Raw genomic sequence first — 21,703 nt, 5'->3', positions numbered from 1 at the left:
GAGAGAAGACAAGGAAGGTGAATGAGCTGATCCAATGTGAAATGCCGGAAACACAGACACACAGACGACACAAAACAAGAGGTGGCAATGTATTCATTAATTGCATTTAATCAATTAGCTCATTATCACTCATGCATTGTCCAACAGGTGTTGAAATAATGGGATTAAAAGGGGAGATCCCTTCAGAAAGACAGAAACAATGGCAAACACAAAAAACACTTTTGGAATCTGATTTTAGTCAACACATAAGGAAAGGGTGCACCGGTCCTGGAAATACTGCAATACCAGGTCAATGCGTGGAGTGGACAGAGCAAGCTCTATTTCCATCTCCCTGTTCTAAAAATCCATTTAATATATGGTCCCCAGATAGGGGACGTATCAGATATAAAACTGATAAGAACAGATTTTTTTTTTTTTTTTTTTTTTTTTTTATTAAACCATTCAGGTTTTTTTGAATAAAACCGAGAACTGTAGTTGTTCAAACCACCTCTCTATTTTTCAAAAAATCTCATCACTCTGGTTCATTATTTTATTTTTCCATCAAATACAAGATAAATCAAACAAAATTCCTCAGACTAAATACCTCCATTTTAACATTCGCCATATCCCTTCCGCATCCATACCTCTTTCTCGATCCCATTTATAATAAAAATACAATTTAGCCAATACCATACTAACCACATCCTCCATCTCAAATACTTCTCTTTTATACACATTCAAATTCCGTGTATTCCACAATACTTCTTTCACACAAGTCAGAAAAATCCACAACACTCTATCCTTTTCACTACCCAAACTACACAAACCAAACAAGACAATTTCATACGTCAAACTCTTCAAACCAGTCAATTCTTCACACAACCCACTCAACTTTTTCCAAACATCCTTTGCATGCTTACACGACCAAAACGCATGACTCACATCCTCATCATCCCCACAACCTTCTCTCGGACACCTTTCAGATGCAACCAAACCTCTTCTTTTCTGAACACTCCTTACAGGCAACACTCCATGTACCGACATCCATAACAAATCTTTCTGCTTATTTGACACATCATACGTAACAATCTTCTTCCACACAGACTTAGACTCCATCGAATTCAAACCATTTACAGAACACATCACATTATTCATACACATACTTCTCACAACATTCTTTTCACTCAAAAATCTCTCCATTCTTACATCCTCTAGCTGGAACTTTTTGATACATTTTTCTACATACAAATACCACCCTGTGCACTGAAAAGCAATTGGTTTACATAAATTTCGTTTTTCCCACCTTAGACGCTGAATCACCGTTCCAGCTAGATACTTAGACATTCTAGAAGCCTTGGATTCCTTAAATAAAAGCTCTACAAAAAAACGTACACAATTAATTCCAATGAAAATCTCCAAATTTGGGAAGTCAAGGCCTCCATTACGTCTGCTTTTCATTAGAATTTCTCTCTTTGCCTTCTCAATCCCGCTCCCCCATAAAAAAAGGAACAAAACTCTATTCACTTTTTTTAACATAGCAACAGCAGGAGGAAAAACCAGAGCAACATATAAAATCATAGGTAGAATAATGCTTTTGACTATTAAAACCTTCCCCGAAAAAGAAAGATCCCTCATTCTCCACATTTCCAACTTTCTCACAATCCTACCACCTAACTCATCCCAACTTTCTTTCCCTTTCAACTCATCATCAAACACAATACCCAAAATTTTCACACCATCCACCTGTTCCATATCAGAATCACTCACTCGCTCATTACTGAAAAAAATTTTAAATTTGCTCTTACCCCAATTTATTTTAAAAGCAGACGCAATACAAAACATATTTACAATCAACTTCACTCTGGACATATCATACACTGAATCACACAATACACAAATAACATCCATATATCCCAAAGCTTTCACACGTTTTCCATCACACCCGGGCACCACCAAACCTTTCACAACCTTATCATTTCTAATCATTTGCAACAATGGTTCAATCGCACAAATAAATAGGATGGGAGACAACGGACAACCCTGTCGCACACCAGACATAATACTAAATGATTCTGAAAAAAACCCATTCACCTGCACACAACTCTTTGCATTCGTGTATAAATTCTTCAACAAACTCACAAACTGAACCGGAAAACCCATTCTCTCTAACACTTTAAACAAAAACACATGCGCCACACGATCAAACGCTTTCTCAAAATCTAACGCACACACAATCACCTTCTTATTCCGACTCTTACAATCCTCAAGCATGTCCCGCACCAATGCCACATTCTCATGCAATTTCCTTTTCGGTACCGCACATACCTGATCCTCATCAATCACACACCCAATCACATTCCTCATACGATTCGCAATCAGCTTGGCAAAAATTTTATAATCCGTATTCAGCAAAGTAATTGGTCGCCAGTTTCCTAAACGCCTCTTATCTCCTTTTTTATGCAACAGAACTACCATACCCTTCTTCATCACATCACACATATTCATCCCAGAAAACAACACTCTCATAACATCTATAACATCCTTCCCAATTATGTCCCAATATTTCCCATAGAACTCAGCTGGTATCCCATCGATCCCTGGAGACTTATTTTTGGCCATACTTCCCACCACATCCTTTACTTCACCATCCATAATCTCACCAAGCAAAAACTCACATTCACTTTCAGGAACAAAATTACACACAATATCCAAAAACTCCTCATCATCACCCAAATCACATTTCTTCACATCATACAGTTGTTTATAAAAATCAGACACCACATTAAACACATCCTTACCAAACACCTCTTTATCATCCTTATCCAATAACACATTCATTCCACTTTTTCCACCACACATTTTTTTAAAGAAAAATCTAGTGCATTTCTCATGATTATCTCTAACCTCCACCTTAGACCTAAATATTATTTCTTTCCCTTTCTCTCGGAACCACTCCTTAATATCTTTTTTTGTTTTTTCCAAATCGTGTCTTACATCCATACCCAAATTTTTACATTGATGAAGGAACGTCATCCGCATGTTAAAGCGTGAATATTGCAATCTTTTCCTTCTCGCTCTTCTATACCCTATCTGTCTAAAAAACCCACCAATCTTTTTTTTCACCCATACCCACCATTCACACACATTAGAGAAAGAACTTTTCTTTCTAGCCCAAAAACCATACTTTTTCCCAAACCTAGTTTTCACCCTTTCATCACACAGAAAACTGACATTCATCTTCCATACCCCTCTACCATAAAATAAGTTATTTATAACAAAAACCCCCAACAAACACTCGTGATCTGAAAACCACACTCTCTCCTGCACATAATCTACACATTTCATTGCTGAAGTAGAAAAAAAGAAAAAGTCCAGACGAGAATCTGTTCTTCCGTCATCGGCATGATAGGTAAATGGACCTGGTTTCCTGGTGACAGCGTCCTGCAAAGCAAAGTCCTGCAAAATTTTATTCCACAAAACTCCAGTGACATCCACATTAGACTCTGTGGACCCAGCTCGGGCCTGCTTCTCCAGGATACAGTTAATGTCACCAACAATAATTACAGGAACTTTACCATGAAGAAAAAATTTTAAAGAATCAAAAAGTGCCAACCTATCAGTTTTCACAGCATGGCCATAGATATTAATTAGCCTAAACTGCCACCCCTTATAGGCTAGTAACACGCTGACACATCTTCCTTCTTGTATAATTTGAGTCTGTTTGATGACAAACTCATTATTTTTAAAGAGAATACCAATTCCATCATTCCTATTTGTGGAAGAAAAAGACCAAATTGCTTCCCCAAACTTCCATTCTTCTTTCCTAGGCATTTTTGACAAACCACATTCTTGTACGCAAACAATGTCACTGCCCTTAGAGGCCAAAAAGTCCAGGACTGCAGCACGCTTGTGAGCAGAGGAGAACACCCGTACATTTTGTGAGACAATTTTTAATCTCAAAGACATGCGGGCATAGTATGGTTAGTGCAATGTAAAGCCATGAAATAACCAGAACCTATCACGTCCCAGGTAAATACATCGCTCTTTCCAGATTTGCCACATTGACTTCACTGAGGAAACCTTCCTCAGGAGAGCTGGGTACTTCTGAGGCCACCTCGGATGACTTAGGGCTAGAACTGGAGTCACTATCCAGCAAAGAAAAAGGATTTGCATGAGCAGAATCTTCCAATAAGCCTATCTTGAGTCTCTTCACCGCCTTTCCAGACTTCCCCCTTTTTGAGACAACTTTATGGAAGATTTCTGCACTAGTGGCACTAGGCATCCTGGCCTCCTTCTCGTCCTCCTCCGATATTGACCACTCCACTTTTGCTGAATCGTCCATTTTTGACTCTGGGCTAGAAAAGGACAAAATTTGCATACTTGCACCATCATCAGGGGAAGCACACCCAATAGGTGGCGCTGTGTCTTCACCTTCCATAGGTATCACCACAGGTGTCTTATCAACAGTCGGTTCTGCAGGAGGGACCACACCCAACTCCATGCTGTTAGTATGTGAGGTTAAAACCTCTCCTAACACAGCTTTCCCAGGGTCCTGAGAAGCAGGCACAGAAACACTGCCAGCTGGCTCTGAAATTGCATCAGAAGTGGCAGCAAGGGAACTTGTTGTTCTCACCTGTCTGCCCCATGTTCTTCTCTCTTGCCCTAAAAAGGGAAACACCTTTGGACATTTTCTACAAGTATGACCAGGCAAACCACAAATGTCACACCTGGATGGGGAAATACATGCGCTAGCCTCATGTCCTGTTTCCTTGCAATTTCTGCAAACTTTGCCTTTGCATGCATCCTTGGTATGCCCGTAGGAAAAACATGATCTGCAAAATGATGGCATATCTTGGTAGTACAGATATCCCTTATTCCCACCAATGGAAAAATTAGCAGGAGGATTCATCACTCCTCCAATACAGCTGGAGTCAGGTTTCAGCCTGACCCAGTACTTGATATCACCGTTAAAGACTCCCCATAGATTCTTCTGCTCCACACCTCCTCTAACATGAGTACAGTAATGAGCTAAAAAGGCCCTGACCAACCTTCTATCCAGAAATGGGTTATACATGTGAATTGTAATACATTTCTCCACAGCTGAAAAAAGAGGTTGCACTTCAATAGATGTTAAAGCCTCATGCATGTGTTTCTCCTTGAGCAACTGAAAAACATTTAGACAGTAGGCGGCCTCAAAAAAGGATACGTCATACGTAGCAATATTACTGAATGCCTGGATACAGAATACCTCTACCAATGTGACTCCAGCCAGGTCCAGAAGGATGTTCTCAATGATGTGCCCTGTATCCACTTCGTCTCTCCTCTGCTCATTCACCACAAAACGAATAGTATTGCGCACAGCTGCCATCTTTGATATGGAATGCCCAACGGCACGGTGATCGCTCCCAAAAACGTCGGAGAGGACTCCACGAAAGACCGAACCCCCGGCCCAGACCAGGCAATAAACCTGATCTGAGCCAAAAGGCCGAGAAGCGATAACCCGAACGGGCCGCGCGTTGCCCGAGCCTGCCCGATACTGCTGTTCAGCCCTTGCAGCGATTCAGCCTACTTCTAGGCAATTCCATGGGGCCCTGCAGGCTCACACACTCACAGCTACACGGGAGGTGAATAAAGGCCGGAGAGGAAGCCAGACAGGATTTGCTTCTTTTGCTTGCACCACAATGCAGTGCTGAAAGAGGAGGAATCTACATAAAAACGCCTTCCTGGCAACGCCCAAATGCCCTGCTGCCATGCAGATAAACACTGGCAGCGGCAGCAAGTGCATGCCCACAGCCACCCCTTGTTCCTTCACACCTTGTATCAGCTGTAATCCAGTCCAGTCCAGTGCTGCCTGCTGAGCAGCACTGACCAACACTGCCTGGGCCCAGGCTTTTATCTCTGAGGCCCCATTATGATGTCAGAAAGCTGTCTCTGGCTCCTCAGGGCTCCACTATGACACGTGCAAAGTTCCGTCTGAACTTTATATAAGACGGTGCGGCTCCACTATGGCCCTGAGAGGGCAACACTGCAACAGCCGGCCGCCAGGCTGTCTTTTTTTGCACAGCTAGTTGCCTCCAGGAGGCCACAAGAGGGAGACAAGGGACTGCAAAATGGAAAATAAGCATCCACCAACTTTACAGACAACTTCTCCTTGCTCCTACAACCTCCATCCTTGCACAGTTTGTTATTCTTCTAGGTAACATAGTAACAAATCCAAATTGCTGCTCTCTTTGTAGGCAAGCAAGGCTTTGTTGCAACTGCAATTCTTACTCCTTCTTGAAATGTAGGGATGACAGTACATTCCATCACATCCATCTAGTGTACACAGGTAGGTCCATTGTGGCGGGCGGGCGGCTTTAATGGCTGTTTGCTGTTCCCCTACTCCACTCCACTATTTGACTGTGGTGCTGCATCAATCAGTGGCTGGCTCAGGTGCAGCTCTTTAACTTACCTAAAAGGGAGGGCGGAGAGAAGACAAGGAAGGTGAATGAGCTGTTCCAATGTGAAATGCCGGAAACACAGACACACAGACGACACAAAACAAGAGGTGGCAATGTATTCATTAATTGCATTTAATCAATTAGCTCATTATCACTCATGCATTGTCCAACAGGTGTTGAAATAATGGGATTAAAAGGGGAGATCCCTTCAGAAAGACAGAAACAATGGCAAACACAAAAAACACTTTTGGAATCTGATTTTAGTCAACACATAAGGAAAGGGTGCACCGGTACTGGAAATACTGCAATACCAGGTCAATGCGTGGAGTGGACAGAGCAAGCTCTATTTCCATCTCCCTGTTCTAAAAATCCATTTAATATATGGTCCCCAGATAGGGGACGTATCAGATATTAAACTGATAAGAACAGATTTTTTTTTTTTTGTTTTTAAACTCATCAGTTGATATACTATCCGCATCTTATTTCACATAAAAGCTACTTCATACTGCGGTTAGACCTTACATCATATGAGTCATATCAAAAATGTATTTCTTTACATACATTAACAATACAGGTTCCATGTTTTAACATTCCACATACCTTCAGCCTTAACCTCACCTCACCTTTTCTTGTCATAGAGGTACACAGTATGCAGCCTGGATAAAAACAGTTTGACAGCATCGTTTGGGGTTAAAACAGTCTTCCTAAAAATAATTAGATTTCTTGCATCCCAGACAGTTTCTTTGAAAATAGCAAAGACAATCCAATAAATACGTACATTTTCAAATTTTGTAAAATCACATCCAATCAAAATATTTTCATAGCTAAAAGCATTAGATTTCAATAAGAATATTAAGAGCCGGTTTAAAAGTGATAAAACCTGCTTCGTAAAATTACAACTCCAAAATAAATGTTTTACATCTTCAATACCTCCGCAGCCACTCCTGGGACAGACCTCTGATACTCCCACACCTCTTCTCTCGAGGAGAGACCTTGTTGGAAGACAGTTATGTAAAGTCAACCAAACCACATCATGTTGTCTATTAGATACTCCAGGTGTCTTAAAGAGCTTCCAAACTCTAGCGGATTGTGTATTATTTGCAAAAGGAACCTCACATAAAACCTCGTTATTTCTAACTAAATCAATAATTTTCTTCTTGTCAAGGTCACCTGCGGTACCCAGATTAAAACGTACATAAAAGGATTTTAAGATGACATAAAATACAGGCAGTTTCCAGGATATCGGCCGTTTTAAATCTCTTACGCACCATTTCCATTTCACCATCAACCATCCCGCCAGGTAACGTATCATATCTGCCGCTCTGTTTTCCCCTTTCACAGTTTTAAGAATCAACAATAAATAGTGCAGATTTAAAAGCACATCAATATTAGGAAAATCATACCCTCCCAAAATCGTTTTCCTCATGACCACCTCCCGTCTTAGTTTCTCCATTTTGGAGTTCCAGAAAAATACGAATAATTTCCTAGTAATTCTTCTTACCCACAACTTATTGGGAGGGAAAATTACAGCAACATACAACAGTAAAGGAAGGATTACCGACTTAATTACCAATACTTTCCCTTTCAGGGACAGGCTTCTCAATTTCCAGAAGGCAAGCTTCTGGTCTACTTTAGCCTCTAATAGAGAGAAACTGTGTTTACCCTTGAGATCTCTCTCAAAGGTAACTCCCAAGACTTCAATCTTATCTGTCTGCATCACTCTGTCCACCTTCACATGTACCTGCTTGCCAAAGTTACACAACTGACATTTGTCCCAGTTGACTTTCATCCCTGATATTGCACAAAAGATCCTAAGATGTAAGTTGGCTCGATTAAGATCGGCCACCGAGGTACACACAAATACTGCGTCATCCATGTATCCTAGTGACTTGACCTGATGCCCATCGCCTCCCGGAATAAAACAACCAGATATTTTTTTATCATTTTGTAAACTAATAAACAAAGGCTCCATAACACACACAAATAAAATGGGTGAGAGCGGGCACCCTTGCCTCACACCGGATTTAACCTTAATGGAGGGACTCACATTCCCATTAATTAATACCTGGCTCTCTACCCCATTATACAGCCCTTGGATCATCGTCATTAGTTTTGCAGGTATTCCCATCCTCTTCAATACTGCGAACATAAATCGATGAGAAACTTTGTCAAACGCCTTTTCCAGGTCAATTGACTCCAATATCAAAGATATATCCACCTCGTTTGCATAAAATATCAGATCACGCAATAACAGCAAATTGTCCGATATCCTACGCCCAGGGACAGCGCAAGTTTGATGCATACCAACCATGTATTTTACCACCTGACTCATCCTTCCTGCAATGATCTTTGCTAATAACTTATAGTCAGTATTCAAGAGGGTGATAGGACGCCAGTTCTTCATTTCCCTCCTATCTCCCTTCTTATGAATCAAAGTCACCACTCCCTGCCTCATTGAGGTTGAAAGCCCCCCACTATCAAATGCATATCTCAGAACTTTCACCACCTGTTCCTTGATAAAAGACCAGCATTCTTGGTAAAATTCAACCGGGAGCCCATCACACCCTGGGGTCTTATCTTTAGCCATGGTGTCCATACTTTTTTTAATTTCTGACTCACTAATATCGCTAGACATATTTTCTATATCTTCAAGCAAGATATTATTCTCCACGTTTTTGCAGTAGTCATAAATCTCATTATCACATGCCGCCTCATCCACTCCAAACAATGATTGATAAAACCTACAAACCTCAGTAGTCATTCCCTTGCCACAAACTTCTCCTGTAGGTGTTAAAACTGAGGAAATGATCCCTTTTGCATTAAAAGTTTTTTTAAAAAAATACCTCGAACACTGTTCGTTTTCCTCCAAATGCCTTATCTTTGATTGGAACACAATCTGCCTCCCTCAATCCATCAAACCTTTCTTTATCTCATCCTTTATGATTTTTAAGTCCTCCTCCACATCACAACCTGCATTTTTAAACTTCTGGAGAGTCTCCAACTTCCTCGTCAAACGGGCTTCCTCTTCCCTCCTCTCTTTTGCCTTCCTGATACCTATTCTTTTAAGGAGGGAAACCATCTGTTCTTTTGCCCAATCCCACCAAACCAACAAATCTGCGTAATCAGATTGTTTCTCAACACAAAATTGAAATACCTTTTTTAATTCCTGCAATACGTCAACCTCCTGCAACAAGCTTGTATTTAGTTTCCACAACCCCCTTCCAAACCTGAGAGATTCATTAAAACAAAATTCAACAGAAACCATTTTATGGTCTGAAAAACTATTTCTCTGATGTCTGCAATTCCTAGTTTTTATACCTTCAGAGGCAAAAATAAAATCAATTCTGGATTTGGCCCTTCCACTTTCCGCCAGGTAAGTATATTTATCCTCTCCGTCAATCGATACTCCAGCATCCTGATATCTCAAATCTAAAATAAGCTGATTTAAAATTTTAGAAGAAAAGTCCAATTTTACCTCTGCAACACTTTCTCTATCCCCTACTACTCTGATACAATTAAAATCCCCTGCAACAATTGTAAAAGCACGACCAGGCATATATAATTTAAGTGTCTCAAAAAAGGAAATTCTAGCCTGCTTCTCAGCAGGAGCATAAATACTAAAAACCCTAATTTTATGACCTAAAAAAACACAGTCTAAAATTATAAAACGACCTGGTACAATAATTCTAAAATCACTCACTGTAACATTATTATTCTTAAGGAGAATACCCACTCCTTCATTCCGATTTTCACCACCGACCGACCAAAAGGATTTCCCACAATTCCACTCAGCTTCAGCTGGAGCGATCTGAATAGCACACTCCTGTATGCAAATTATGTCAGCATTAACATTTTTTAATTGGTCAAGAATTGCTGCCCTTCTAAATTCAGATCCTATACTCCTAACATTAAGGGAAGCTACTATCAATGCCATTATAAGGATAAAAGCAAGTTTTATACAATACTTAGCCATTATAATTTTAATCTATACTACTTTTTAAACTGACTAGTCTTTTTTAACTTCTCAACATCATCTTTTTCCAGATATTCAATAACAGGCGAACCTGGAGATTCAAAACCTCCACCGTCCCCTGAGAAGGAAGGCATTGCCTCTACAGATAAGCATGCATACCTATTGGCATGATCAAACCTTGGCTTTTTCAATACTGCCCTCACAGGTCTTTCATCCTCACCAGAGGCTCTCCTAGTACTCCTTTGTCCAGGCGTTAGCAAGTCATCTGAATCAACCTCATCCAGGTCAGGGAGACTAACGGGGCTCACCACACCCAAATCACTTTCAGCTGCCACCTGAGAAAACTCCTCCATCATTACCTCCAAATCACCAATTGCACATTGTGCCTCCTGCGGAAGGTCTAATGCCTGCTCCACTGTAGGAACAGTCTCCATGTGGACTAGCTCACACTCCCCACTGTCGGGAGGGAGCCCCACTCCTGCGGTATCCACAAAACCCACATTTCCGAGCGATTGGGGTTCTCCAGCCTCAGCAAAATCAGCCGATGATGCCCCAATCCCTGCATCAGTTTGCCGCAGTTTGGCACCAGACACCTCCACATTTGGCACCCTGCGTCTTACATTTCTCCTGGCAGCTTGAGCATAAGTAAAAACCTCCCCATGCTCAGGGCATTTCCTAGCCATGTGTCCAGCCAACCCACACAAGTCACAAACTCTTGCACTACCACAATTAGCAGCCTTATGTGAAGAACTCCCACAAATCCTGCACACCTCCCCCTTCACACACCTGTCCTTAGTATGACCATATCTACTGCAATTCCTGCAAAACTCTGGCTGTCCTCTAAAGAAACAAAACCCTCTCTCCCCAGTTATAGAAAATGAAGCAGGTGGACATAAATATCCCTCCAAAGCATTCTTGTCTTTTTTAAACACCACCAAGTACCTCCTTTTACCATTAGGTATACCATATGAGTTTTTTAGTCTCTCTCCAGCAGAAATTTCCTCACAAAACCGCCACAAGTATGCTTTTAAAAGTTCCTCAGAAAATCTTGTGTTGTACATATGCACAATCAGGACCCTTCTTGCTTGCTTGAATAAAGGTTCAATATCCACTTTTTTCAAAATCTCTGCAGTACTTAGTCTGATTTTCTCCATTGCATCCATGCACATGTATTCATTTGTTAAAGTCATATCAAAAGTACCTTGATTAGGAAAATCCTGCAGGCTCTCCACATCCGATGCACGAAGCTTCAACACGCCATAAATGATCTCCTCCACGATTTCTTTTAACGAAATTTTCTTTAGAAAAGCAGGCTTTACCTGAAAACGGATCGTGTCCTCCGCCCCTCGAACCGCCATGTCGTCGTCCTTCGCACCTCCAAGATCCCAACTCGTTTACCCGGGGCGCCCACAAGGAGGACCCCAAAGAAGCCTTCTGACCTGATCCAATAAGGTTTCCCCTACCAGATCGTAGCCAAAAGGCCGAGAAGCGATAACCCGAACGGGCCGCGCGTTGCCCGAGCCTGCCCGATACTGCTGTTCAGCCCTTGCAGCGATTCAGCCTACTTCTAGGCAATTCCATGGGGCCCTGCAGGCTCACACACTCACAGCTACACGGGAGGTGAATAAAGGCCGGAGAGGAAGCCAGACAGGATTTGCTTCTTTTGCTTGCACCACAATGCAGTGCTGAAAGAGGAGGAATCTACATAAAAACGCCTTGCTGGCAACGCCCAAATGCCCTGCTGCCATGCAGATAAACACTGGCAGCGGCAGCAAGTGCATGCCCACAGCCACCCCTTGTTCCTTCACACCTTGTATCAGCTGTAATCCAGTCCAGTCCAGTGCTGCCTGCTGAGCAGCACTGACCAACACTGCCTGGGCCCAGGCTTTTATCTCTGAGGCCCCATTATGATGTCAGAAAGCTGGCTCTGGCTCCTCAGGGCTCCACTATGACACGTGCAAAGTTCCGTCTGAACTTTATATAAGACGGTGCGGCTCAGTCAGTCACTCAGTGTTGCCTGAGAGGGCAACACTGCAACAGCCGGCCGCCAGGCTGTCTTTTTTTGCACAGCTAGTTGCCTCCAGGAGGCCACAAGAGGGAGAAAAGGGACTGCAAAATGGAAAATAAGCATCCACCAAATTTACAGACAACTTCTCCTTGCTCCTACAACCTCCATCCTTGCACAGTTTGTTATTCTTCTAGGTAACATAGTAACAAATCCAAATTGCTGCTCTCTTTGTAGGCAAGCAAGGCTTTGTTGCAACTGCAATTCTTACTCCTTCTTGAAATGTAGGGATGACAGTACATTCCATCACATCCATCTAGTGTACACAGGTAGGTCCATTGTGGCGGGTGGGCGGGCGGCTTTAATGGCTGTTTGCTGTTCCCCTACTCCACTCCACTATTTGACTGTGGTGCTGCATCAATCAGTGGCTGGCTCAGGTGCAGCTCTTTAACTTACCTAAAAGGGAGGGCGGAGAGAAGACAAGGAAGGTGAATGAGCTGATCCAATGTGAAATGCCGGAAACACAGACACACAGACGACACAAAACAAGAGGTGGCAATGTATTCATTAATTGCATTTAATCAATTAGCTCATTATCACTCATGCATTGTCCAACAGGTGTTGAAATAATGGGATTAAAAGGGGAGATCCCTTCAGAAAGACAGAAACAATGGCAAACACAAAAAACACTTTTGGAATCTGATTTTAGTCAACACATAAGGAAAGGGTGCACCGGTCCTGGAAATACTGCAATACCAGGTCAATGCGTGGAGTGGACAGAGCAAGCTCTATTTCCATCTCCCTGTTCTAAAAATCCATTTAATATATGGTCCCCAGATAGGGGATGTATCAGATATTAAACTGATAAGAACAGATTTTTACGTTTAAATTAATATGATTCAGTCAAAACTAATATTTCAAGGATAAAGTCTAGAATAACATCTTCCACATTTTAAAGTGCCACATGCTCAGTGCTTTCTTCTTTCCGAGATGCTTTTTGTCCAACAGGTAGTACAAATAAAGTTCACTTAATGCCAGTTTGATACATTCTCGTTCACTAATAAAGTCTTTTTTGAAGAGTAGAATGTTCCTTGTTTTCCACAGTGCATTTTTAATACAGTTCATAGTACACCATAATACTTTCTCTTTTTCTTTTGGTAGGGTTCGATGGATTCCATACAAGACAACTTCGTGATTCAAATGGTTAAGACCCGTAAAAAATTTTAAAATCTCCCCGCATTCTTTCCATACTGTTTGTGCAAATTGGCAGTTCCAAAATATATGCAAAGTTGACTCATCGTAGCAGCATTGTCTCCTAGGGCAAGTCTGTGTATTGCACAAGCCCCTTCTGTACTGGAAGCTCCTAGATGGAACACAATCATGAACTATCATCCAGGCGATGTCTTTATGCTGATTGGTAAGATAAGGTGCATTCACTTTTTCCCATATCATAGCACATCTGTCAAAGGTATAATTAGAAATTTGTGTCATAGTGTCCTTCTTTTTTATTTCGAACCTGAGCTTTCTAGAGTTTTTCAAAGTCTCTACCCCATAAGACTCTAATTGGTACATTCTTATTGTTTTTTCCACAATCACATATTGTTTGGGGGGGACAATTAACACTGGACTGGAAAGTGATGTTGTTATCCATTTTCGCCTTCTAAAAATATGCCCGGCGGCGTATCTTAAAAAGTAGGACCAATTATTTGACAGTGACACATTCTTAAAACAGAGGCTAAAAAATGCAGAATATAAAAACAATTTGATGTTTGGCACATCCTTACCGCCTACATTAAGTGTCTTGTGCATGATTTGTCTGCTCAGTTTCTCAAACTTGGAACTCCACACAAACTCGAATAACAATCTTTGTATTCTTTTTGCAGTGAGATCACTTGGAGGGAAAACACAATTTAGGTATAACATAACAGGAAGTAACAACGCTTTAATAATAAGAACTTTTCCGCTCAAGGTAAGTTGCCTAAGTTTCCAGAAGTCAATTCTCTTTTGTAGCTTTTCTTTGACTATTTCCCAGCTTTGCGCACCATTATTTTGCTCGTCAAAAATCACTCCTAATATTTTGATTTTGTCAGACTGGGTTCTAAGGTCAGGTACAGAGAGGCCAGGCCAATTCCCAATTGTAAAGCAACTGCACTTGTCCAGATTGAGTTTAAATGCTGATGCATGGCAGAAGAATTCCGTGGTCCTAATTGCTCTCTGAAGAGCCACCTGTGACGTGCAGAGAATGGAAATATCGTCCATATAACCCATGACCTTGACTTCATTTCCTCGGCCGCCAGGTATAGGAACGCCTCTAACTATTTTCTCCTTTCTCATCATAGCTAAAAGAGGTTCAATTGAGCAAATAAATAAAATTGGTGACAAGGGGCACCCTTGCTTGACTCCTGAGTGCAAATAGACTTCTTTTGTTAAAGAGCCATTAACCAAAATTTTACTAAAAGCATTCCTGTATAAAAGTGCAATTTGTTGAATAAAAACGTCAGGAAAACACATCTTCTTTAAAACTGACCATAAGAACTTATGCGACACTCGGTCGAATGCCTTTTGAAAGTCCAGTGAAAGTATGGCTAGGTTTTGTTTCCTTTCCTTCTGATACCATATTGCATCTCTGATGGTATTAAGACACTCTGAGACACTTCTTCCAGGAACTGCACATACTTGTTCCGGCTGTATGACTTGACTTAAAACCCCCTTAAAACGATTTACTAAAATTTTGGACATTATCTTGTAGTCTGCATTAAGAAGCGTGATCGGTCTCCAGTTCTCTAAATTGGATCTTTCTCCTTTTTTATATAATAAGGATACCAGGCCACTTCTCCAGGATACAGGTAGCTGACTACACTTAAAGGCTTCTTTGATGACACAATAAAAATCAGCACTTAAAATGTCCCAAAATTCCCTATAAAATTCGATCGGTAAACCATCGGTTCCTGGGGTTTTCCCACACAGAAAACTTTTAACAGCAGCATTGAGTTCATCAACAGTAGTTTCCCTACATAGCAGCATTTGGTCAGTTTTTGATAAAGTGCAATCAAGTGAATTTAAAACATCTTCAGTAAAAGAAGCATCAATGGGCTTTTCGTTAAACAGGTCTTGATAAAATGTCTGAGCTTTGGATAGCATACCGTCAGATGAAGTTTCGCCATCTAGTTCTATAATCATTTCTTTAGCTTCGACGTTTTTTTTAAAGAAGAATCTAGAACATTTTTCATTTTTTTCTAGTATCTCAATTTTTGAGTTGAATATTATTTCTTTACCTTTACTCTCGATTTCTTTTGCAATTTGTTCCTTTAGGTTGGTGATTAAATCTTCCATTTCAACACCAGCACTCCTGAGTTTATAATATGTCTGCAGCTTGGTGTTAAGCGTTTTGAACCATTTCGTTTTTTCCCTGGCTCTGATGATGCTTTTTTGGATGAAAAACGCTTTGATCTTGGCTTTGCTGTGCTCCCACCATTCTAACATGGAAGAAAAATCTTTCTGTAAATTTTTGAGTTGGTTGAAAAGAATCTTAAAATCTGCTCTTATTTCAGGGTTTTGTAGCAATGTGACGTTGAGTCTCCAAACTCCTCTAGCTTTGACAAGTTTGGATATCTGCAATTGTGCTTGGATCATTTTATGGTCTGAAAAAATATTTGCGTTTAGTGACACAGACTGCGGTGCAATTTGACCTGAAGTGAAGAGAAAGTCAATTCTGGATTTGACGTTAGCATTTTCCCAGGTGTATCCGGGGTCATCTCTATGTATGTCTCTCCAAACATCTTTTAACCTGAAGTCTGTCATCAGATCTTTTAATTGTTTCTCTGTCTTATCCCTTCTAGGTTCTCCAGAGCTCCCCTCTCGACTTTCTCCAGATATAATACAATTGAAGTCTCCACTTACTATCAGCGGAGAAGAACCAGGCAAGTAGTACTGTATGGTCTCTAATAACTGTGATCTTTCCTCTTTGATGGGCGAGGCATATATGTTCAAAAGTCTTAAGTCTACACCATGATAGCTCACGTTGACAAATAAAGCTCTTCCCGGTATGACTTCTCTGAACGAAGTGATTTTAAAGTCCATAGATTTGAACAAAATCCCTACTCCTGTAGATCTTACCTCATTATCTCCAGACCAGATGGAGCTGCCCAGAGACCAATCGTGTCTTAGGACAGAATAGTTGGGGTCATGATCTATACCACATTCCTGTAGAAAAAAAATGTCCGAATTTACTGTAGACAGGTATGAAAATAAAGCAGCCCTTCTGGATGGGCCCTTCAAGCTCCTCACATTCAGTGAAGAGATTTGGATATTATTTGTCATCAACCTTAGATATTTTTAGGCCGAACTACTCTCAGAATCCGACATAAATCCCACTAGTGGGCTGGGAGTTGTGGCGACATCTGAATCCGAGAACTCGATGTTAGCTGGGTCAGAATCAGAAGGTGGCGGTTTCGCCGGAGGCGGTTCAGCATTTGGCTCCACCGGCTTATGCCTGTAGCGAGGGAAATCTGATCTTTTGACACAGACACCTGGGTCATCATCAACTGGTTTCCTTTTCCTCTGTACTTCCAGATGCATAACATCTTCATCCAATTTTGGATCCTGGGCCACTGCGGAAGGTTTTTTCACCGCTTTCACCCCAGATCCAGCAGTTTCCATGGACTCCGCTTCATCCGGACCAACAGGACACTCTGACCAGTCAGTTGAAGCACCAGCAACAGGCAATTTTCCCTCCGACGGAGGATCAGCTTTAGGCCTCTGCTCAGCTGTTGAGGGAGGTTTGTCAGAAGCCGGCTGCCTCCTCACTGCTTCAGCATACGAGCTGATCTTCTTCAAGGGACAGTCTCTAAAGGTGTGCCCCGGCACCAGGCAGATGTTGCATGTGACCTGATTAGAGCAGCTGGCAGTAGCGTGCCCTTTTTGGAAGCACTTCCTGCAGGTCGCTATTTCTTCAGGGCACATGTCAGCGACATGTCCGAACCCCATGCATTTGCGACAGTACCTTGGCATATTCCGGTAAAACAAACGACCTCTGTTGTTGCCTATGTTAAATGTTGAGGGAGGATGATGGAATCCCTCAATGCCATGTTCAGAACTGTCCTCTTTAAATTTGACGGAAATTCTGTACTTCCCTGTCCACAGCTGTTCTTCGTTGAGGATTTTACGAGGTTCTCGGACAGAAGCAAAATGTCTCTGCAGAAATTGGGCTATGTGCTCCAGGGGCACATGCGGATTGCTCATATGAACAACAAGAGATGTTTCACCTTCTGAGTACAAGGCCACAATGAGGAGTCCTTTAAGATCTTCATGACTCAAGTTCTTCCGGATGCTTCCATATAGCTCTTGGCAAGCTTGCTCGTTCTCCAAGGTAAGGGTGTAGCGTCCAGGGGCATCCTGAAGCGCAAGAATATTCTCCCTCTTCACCTTCAGAACGTCAATCAGGACTGTCCTCACGAAAAACCTCAGCGAAAATTTCTCCTTCTCCTGCTCTCCGAACTCGAACTTGAAGGTGTTCTTTATCCTCTGATCAGCTGGGCCTGCGAAGCGCACCGAAGCCGCCATGGTAGTCGTATTCGCCATAACCTCCCCGGGCAAGGTTGGTCGCCTTCTTTGTCCCCTGGCTCACCCCCTAAAGCAGCAGGTGGCTTAAGCTGGTAAACCAGCGATGCCACAAGGCCAAGGGCGAGCACACAGACGGACCTAGTGACTAACCCCTTGAGATTAGCCAAAAGGCCGAGAAGCGATAACCCGAACGGGCCGCGCGTTGCCCGGGCCTGCCCGATACTGCTGTTCAGCCCTTGCAGTGATTCAGCCTACTTCTAGGCAATTCCATGGGGCCCTGCAGGCTCACACACTCACAGCTACACGGGAGGTGAATAAAGGCCGGAGAGGAAGCCAGACAGGATTTGCTTCTTTTGCTTGCACCACAATGCAGTGCTGAAAGAGGAGGAATCTACATAAAAACGCCTTCCTGGCAACGCCCAAATGCCCTGCTGCCATGCAGATAAACACTGGCAGCGGCAGCAAGTGCATGCCCACAGCCACCCCTTGTTCCTTCACACCTTGTATCAGCTGTAATCCAGTCCAGTCCAGTGCTGCCTGCTGAGCAGCACTGACCAACACTGCCTGGGCCCAGGCTTTTATCTCTGAGGCCCCATTATGATGTCAGAAAGCTGGCTCTGGCTCCTCAGGGCTCCACTATGACACGTGCAAAGTTCCGTCTGAACTTTATATAAGACGGTGCGGCTCAGTCAGTCACTCAGTGTTGCCTGAGAGGGCAACACTGCAACAGCCGGCCGCCAGGCTGTCTTTTTTTGCACAGCTAGTTGCCTCCAGGAGGCCACAAGAGGGAGACAAGGGACTGCAAAATGGAAAATAAGCATCCACCAACTTTACAGACAACTTCTCCTTGCTCCTACAACCTCCATCCTTGCACAGTTTGTTATTCTTCTAGGTAACATAGTAACAAATCCAAATTGCTGCTCTCTTTGTAGGCAAGCAAGGCTTTGTTGCAACTGCAATTCTTACTCCTTCTTGAAATGTAGGGACGACAGTACATTCCATCACATCCATCTAGTGTACACAGGTAGGTCCATTGTGGCGGGCGGGCGGGCGGCTTTAATGGCTGTTTGCTGTTCCCCTACTCCACTCCACTATTTGACTGTGGTGCTGCATCAATCAGTGGCTGGCTCAGGTGCAGCTCTTTAACTTACCTAAAAGGGAGGGCGGAGAGAAGACAAGGAAGGTGAATGAGCTGATCCAATGTGAAATGCCGGAAACACAGACACACAGACGACACAAAACAAGAGGTGGCAATGTATTCATTAATTGCATTTAATCAATTAGCTCATTATCACTCATGCATTGTCCAACAGGTGTTGAAATAATGGGATTAAAAGGGGAGATCCCTTCAGAAAGACAGAAACAATGGCAAACACAAAAAACACTTTTGGAATCTGATTTTAGTCAACACATAAGGAAAGGGTGCACCGGTCCTGGAAATACTGCAATACCAGGTCAATGCGTGGAGTGGACAGAGCAAGCTCTATTTCCGTCTCCCTGTTCTAAAAATCCATTTAATATATGGTCCCCAGATAGGGGACGTATCAGATATTAAACTGATAAGAACATATTTTTTTTTTTTTTTTTTTTTTATACCATTCAGTTCAACTTAAAGCAACAGTACAACGCAAGAACCATTTTGCATCTTTAAGGCATAAGTTGCCTTAGTCATACATCATCATGGTAATACTTTATTCCGATCAAAAAAGGAACATAATAATACAAGGGACAACATTTGAAACAGAGATAGAAAACAACAATTAACTGTATTTCACTAACCTTCTCCATTTCTTAAATTTCCAAACTCCCTCTGCGTCTATGCCACCACCACACTGACTATCCCAGCGATAAACCACATATAATCTCGACAATATCATCCTTACACAATCATTAATTGGTACCCACTTGTGCTTGAAAATACCTAAATTGCGCACATCCCACAAGCTCTCCATTATACACACCATAATCAACCATAATACCCTATCACTTGCCCTATTACATGCACCTATAGCAAACATTGCAACCTTCCAATCCATAAAACTTACCCCAGCCAATTCTTTACACAAACCACCCATTCTTCTCCAAACCTCATAAGCATAATCACAGTCCCAAAAGAGATGTCTTACAGTCTCACAAGAACCACACCCAACCCTCGGACAAACCTCAAATCTAACTAACATCCTCCTCCTCTGCACATCTCTAACAGGCAAAATATCATGCATCGCCATCCACACTATGTCTTTTTGCCTATTTGACATACCTGTCACACTTAACTTCTTCCAAACATTCACAACATCCTGTCCTCTCAAACCCACAATATTACACACAACCTCATTCACACACAACCTTTTTAACACAGCCTTCTTATTCTTAAACTCACCCATTGGAACTGCAATCAAATCATGCTTCCTAATAAATTTTTCAATCAGAATATACCATACAGGACATACATAAGCAACAGGCACAGTGGCATCTCTCTTAACCCAATCTAACCCATAAAGCATCCAACCAGCCATATACCTAACCATATACGCGCTCTTACTGCCTTTCCCCAAAAGAACCACCACCATTTTAATATAATTAAGCCCAAGAAAAACCTCAACATGTGGAAAACCCAAACCCCCATTCTCACAAGACTTATACACAAATTCACGCTTCAGTTTCTCCATTCGGCTTCCCCAAAAAAAGGTAAAAACCATTTTCTCTAACTTCTTAATCTTCCTACTAGCAGTTGGAAAAACACAAGCCACAAAGACCAAAATTGGCAGAATAACTGATTTTATTATCAATACCTTCCCCGATAGAGTCAGGTCCCTAAGCCTCCAAAAATTTAACTTCCTCTCAATTCTCAAGCCACATTCATCCCAACTCTCATTCCCTCTTAAATCATCATTAAACTGAATCCCCAACACTTTCACTGCACCCACTTCAATTCTCACCCCTCCCATTCTTACTCCCCTGTCTCCAAAACACTTGAATACACACTTACCCCAATTCACTTTAAAAGCAGATGCACCACAGAAGAAATCCAACCATAATTTAACTCTATTCAGCCCAGCCATACAATCACTCACAACCACCACATCATCCATATAACCCAAAATTTTAACACATTTACCCCCACTCCCTGGAATCAGAAAACCTCTCATTACCTTATCTCTTCTTACTAAACACATCAAAACTTCAATTACACAAATAAACAAAACAGGGGACATAGGGCACCCCTGTCTAACCCCAGATTCTACACTTACTTTTGAACTTAAATTACCATTCACCAAAACTTCACTTGACACATCCCTGTACAAACACTTCACACCGTCCAAAAACCTAGTGGAAAAACCCATCCTAGCAAGTACAGCAAACATAAACCCGTGCGACACCCTATCGAAAGCCTTTTCAAAATCCAATGCAAGCATCATACACTTCTGTTTCCTACTCATACAGTCACCAATCAAATCTCTCAACAAAACCAAATTATCAGTCATACTTCTACCTGGCACAGCACACACTTGCTCCTCCCCTACAATTTTACCTACCACCTCACGCATACGATTAGCCAAGATTTTACTAAAACATTTATAATCTGCATTCAATAATGAAATTGGCCTCCAATTACCCAAACACTTCTTGTCTCCTTTCTTGTAGATCAAAACAATCACACCTTCTTTCATAGACTCACACAAAACCCCCTTATCCCATATATTCTTACACACTTCCAGCAAGTCTACCCCAATTACCTCCCAC

At 42.0% G+C, this 21,703-nt stretch overlaps 2 non-coding genes and 2 pseudogenes across 2 annotated transcripts; all 4 read right to left on the bottom strand.

Moving 5' to 3' along the window:
* Nucleotides 1-251: 251 nt before the first annotated feature.
* On the bottom strand, nt 252-466 carry LOC142729698 (U2 spliceosomal RNA; annotated as a pseudogene).
* Nucleotides 467-6,696: 6,230 nt separating this feature from the next.
* LOC142729692 (U2 spliceosomal RNA) lies at nt 6,697-6,891 on the bottom strand. The gene has a single exon (XR_012878441.1). It is a non-coding gene; the product is annotated as a U2 spliceosomal RNA (small nuclear RNA).
* A 6,228-nt stretch (nt 6,892-13,119) lies between these two features.
* LOC142729687 (U2 spliceosomal RNA) lies at nt 13,120-13,304 on the bottom strand. Its single transcript, XR_012878437.1, has one exon. It is a non-coding gene; the product is annotated as a U2 spliceosomal RNA (small nuclear RNA).
* Nucleotides 13,305-19,376: 6,072 nt separating this feature from the next.
* LOC142729700 (U2 spliceosomal RNA) lies at nt 19,377-19,578 on the bottom strand (annotated as a pseudogene).
* Nucleotides 19,579-21,703: the final 2,125 nt, after the last annotated feature.

Source organism: Rhinoderma darwinii, unplaced genomic scaffold (genome assembly GCF_050947455.1).
Source record: "Rhinoderma darwinii isolate aRhiDar2 unplaced genomic scaffold, aRhiDar2.hap1 Scaffold_731, whole genome shotgun sequence".
Lineage (NCBI taxonomy): Eukaryota > Metazoa > Chordata > Amphibia > Anura > Rhinodermatidae > Rhinoderma > Rhinoderma darwinii.
The sequence above is the reverse complement of the archived record's forward strand: the minus strand, read 5'-3'. Positions and strand labels throughout refer to the sequence as shown.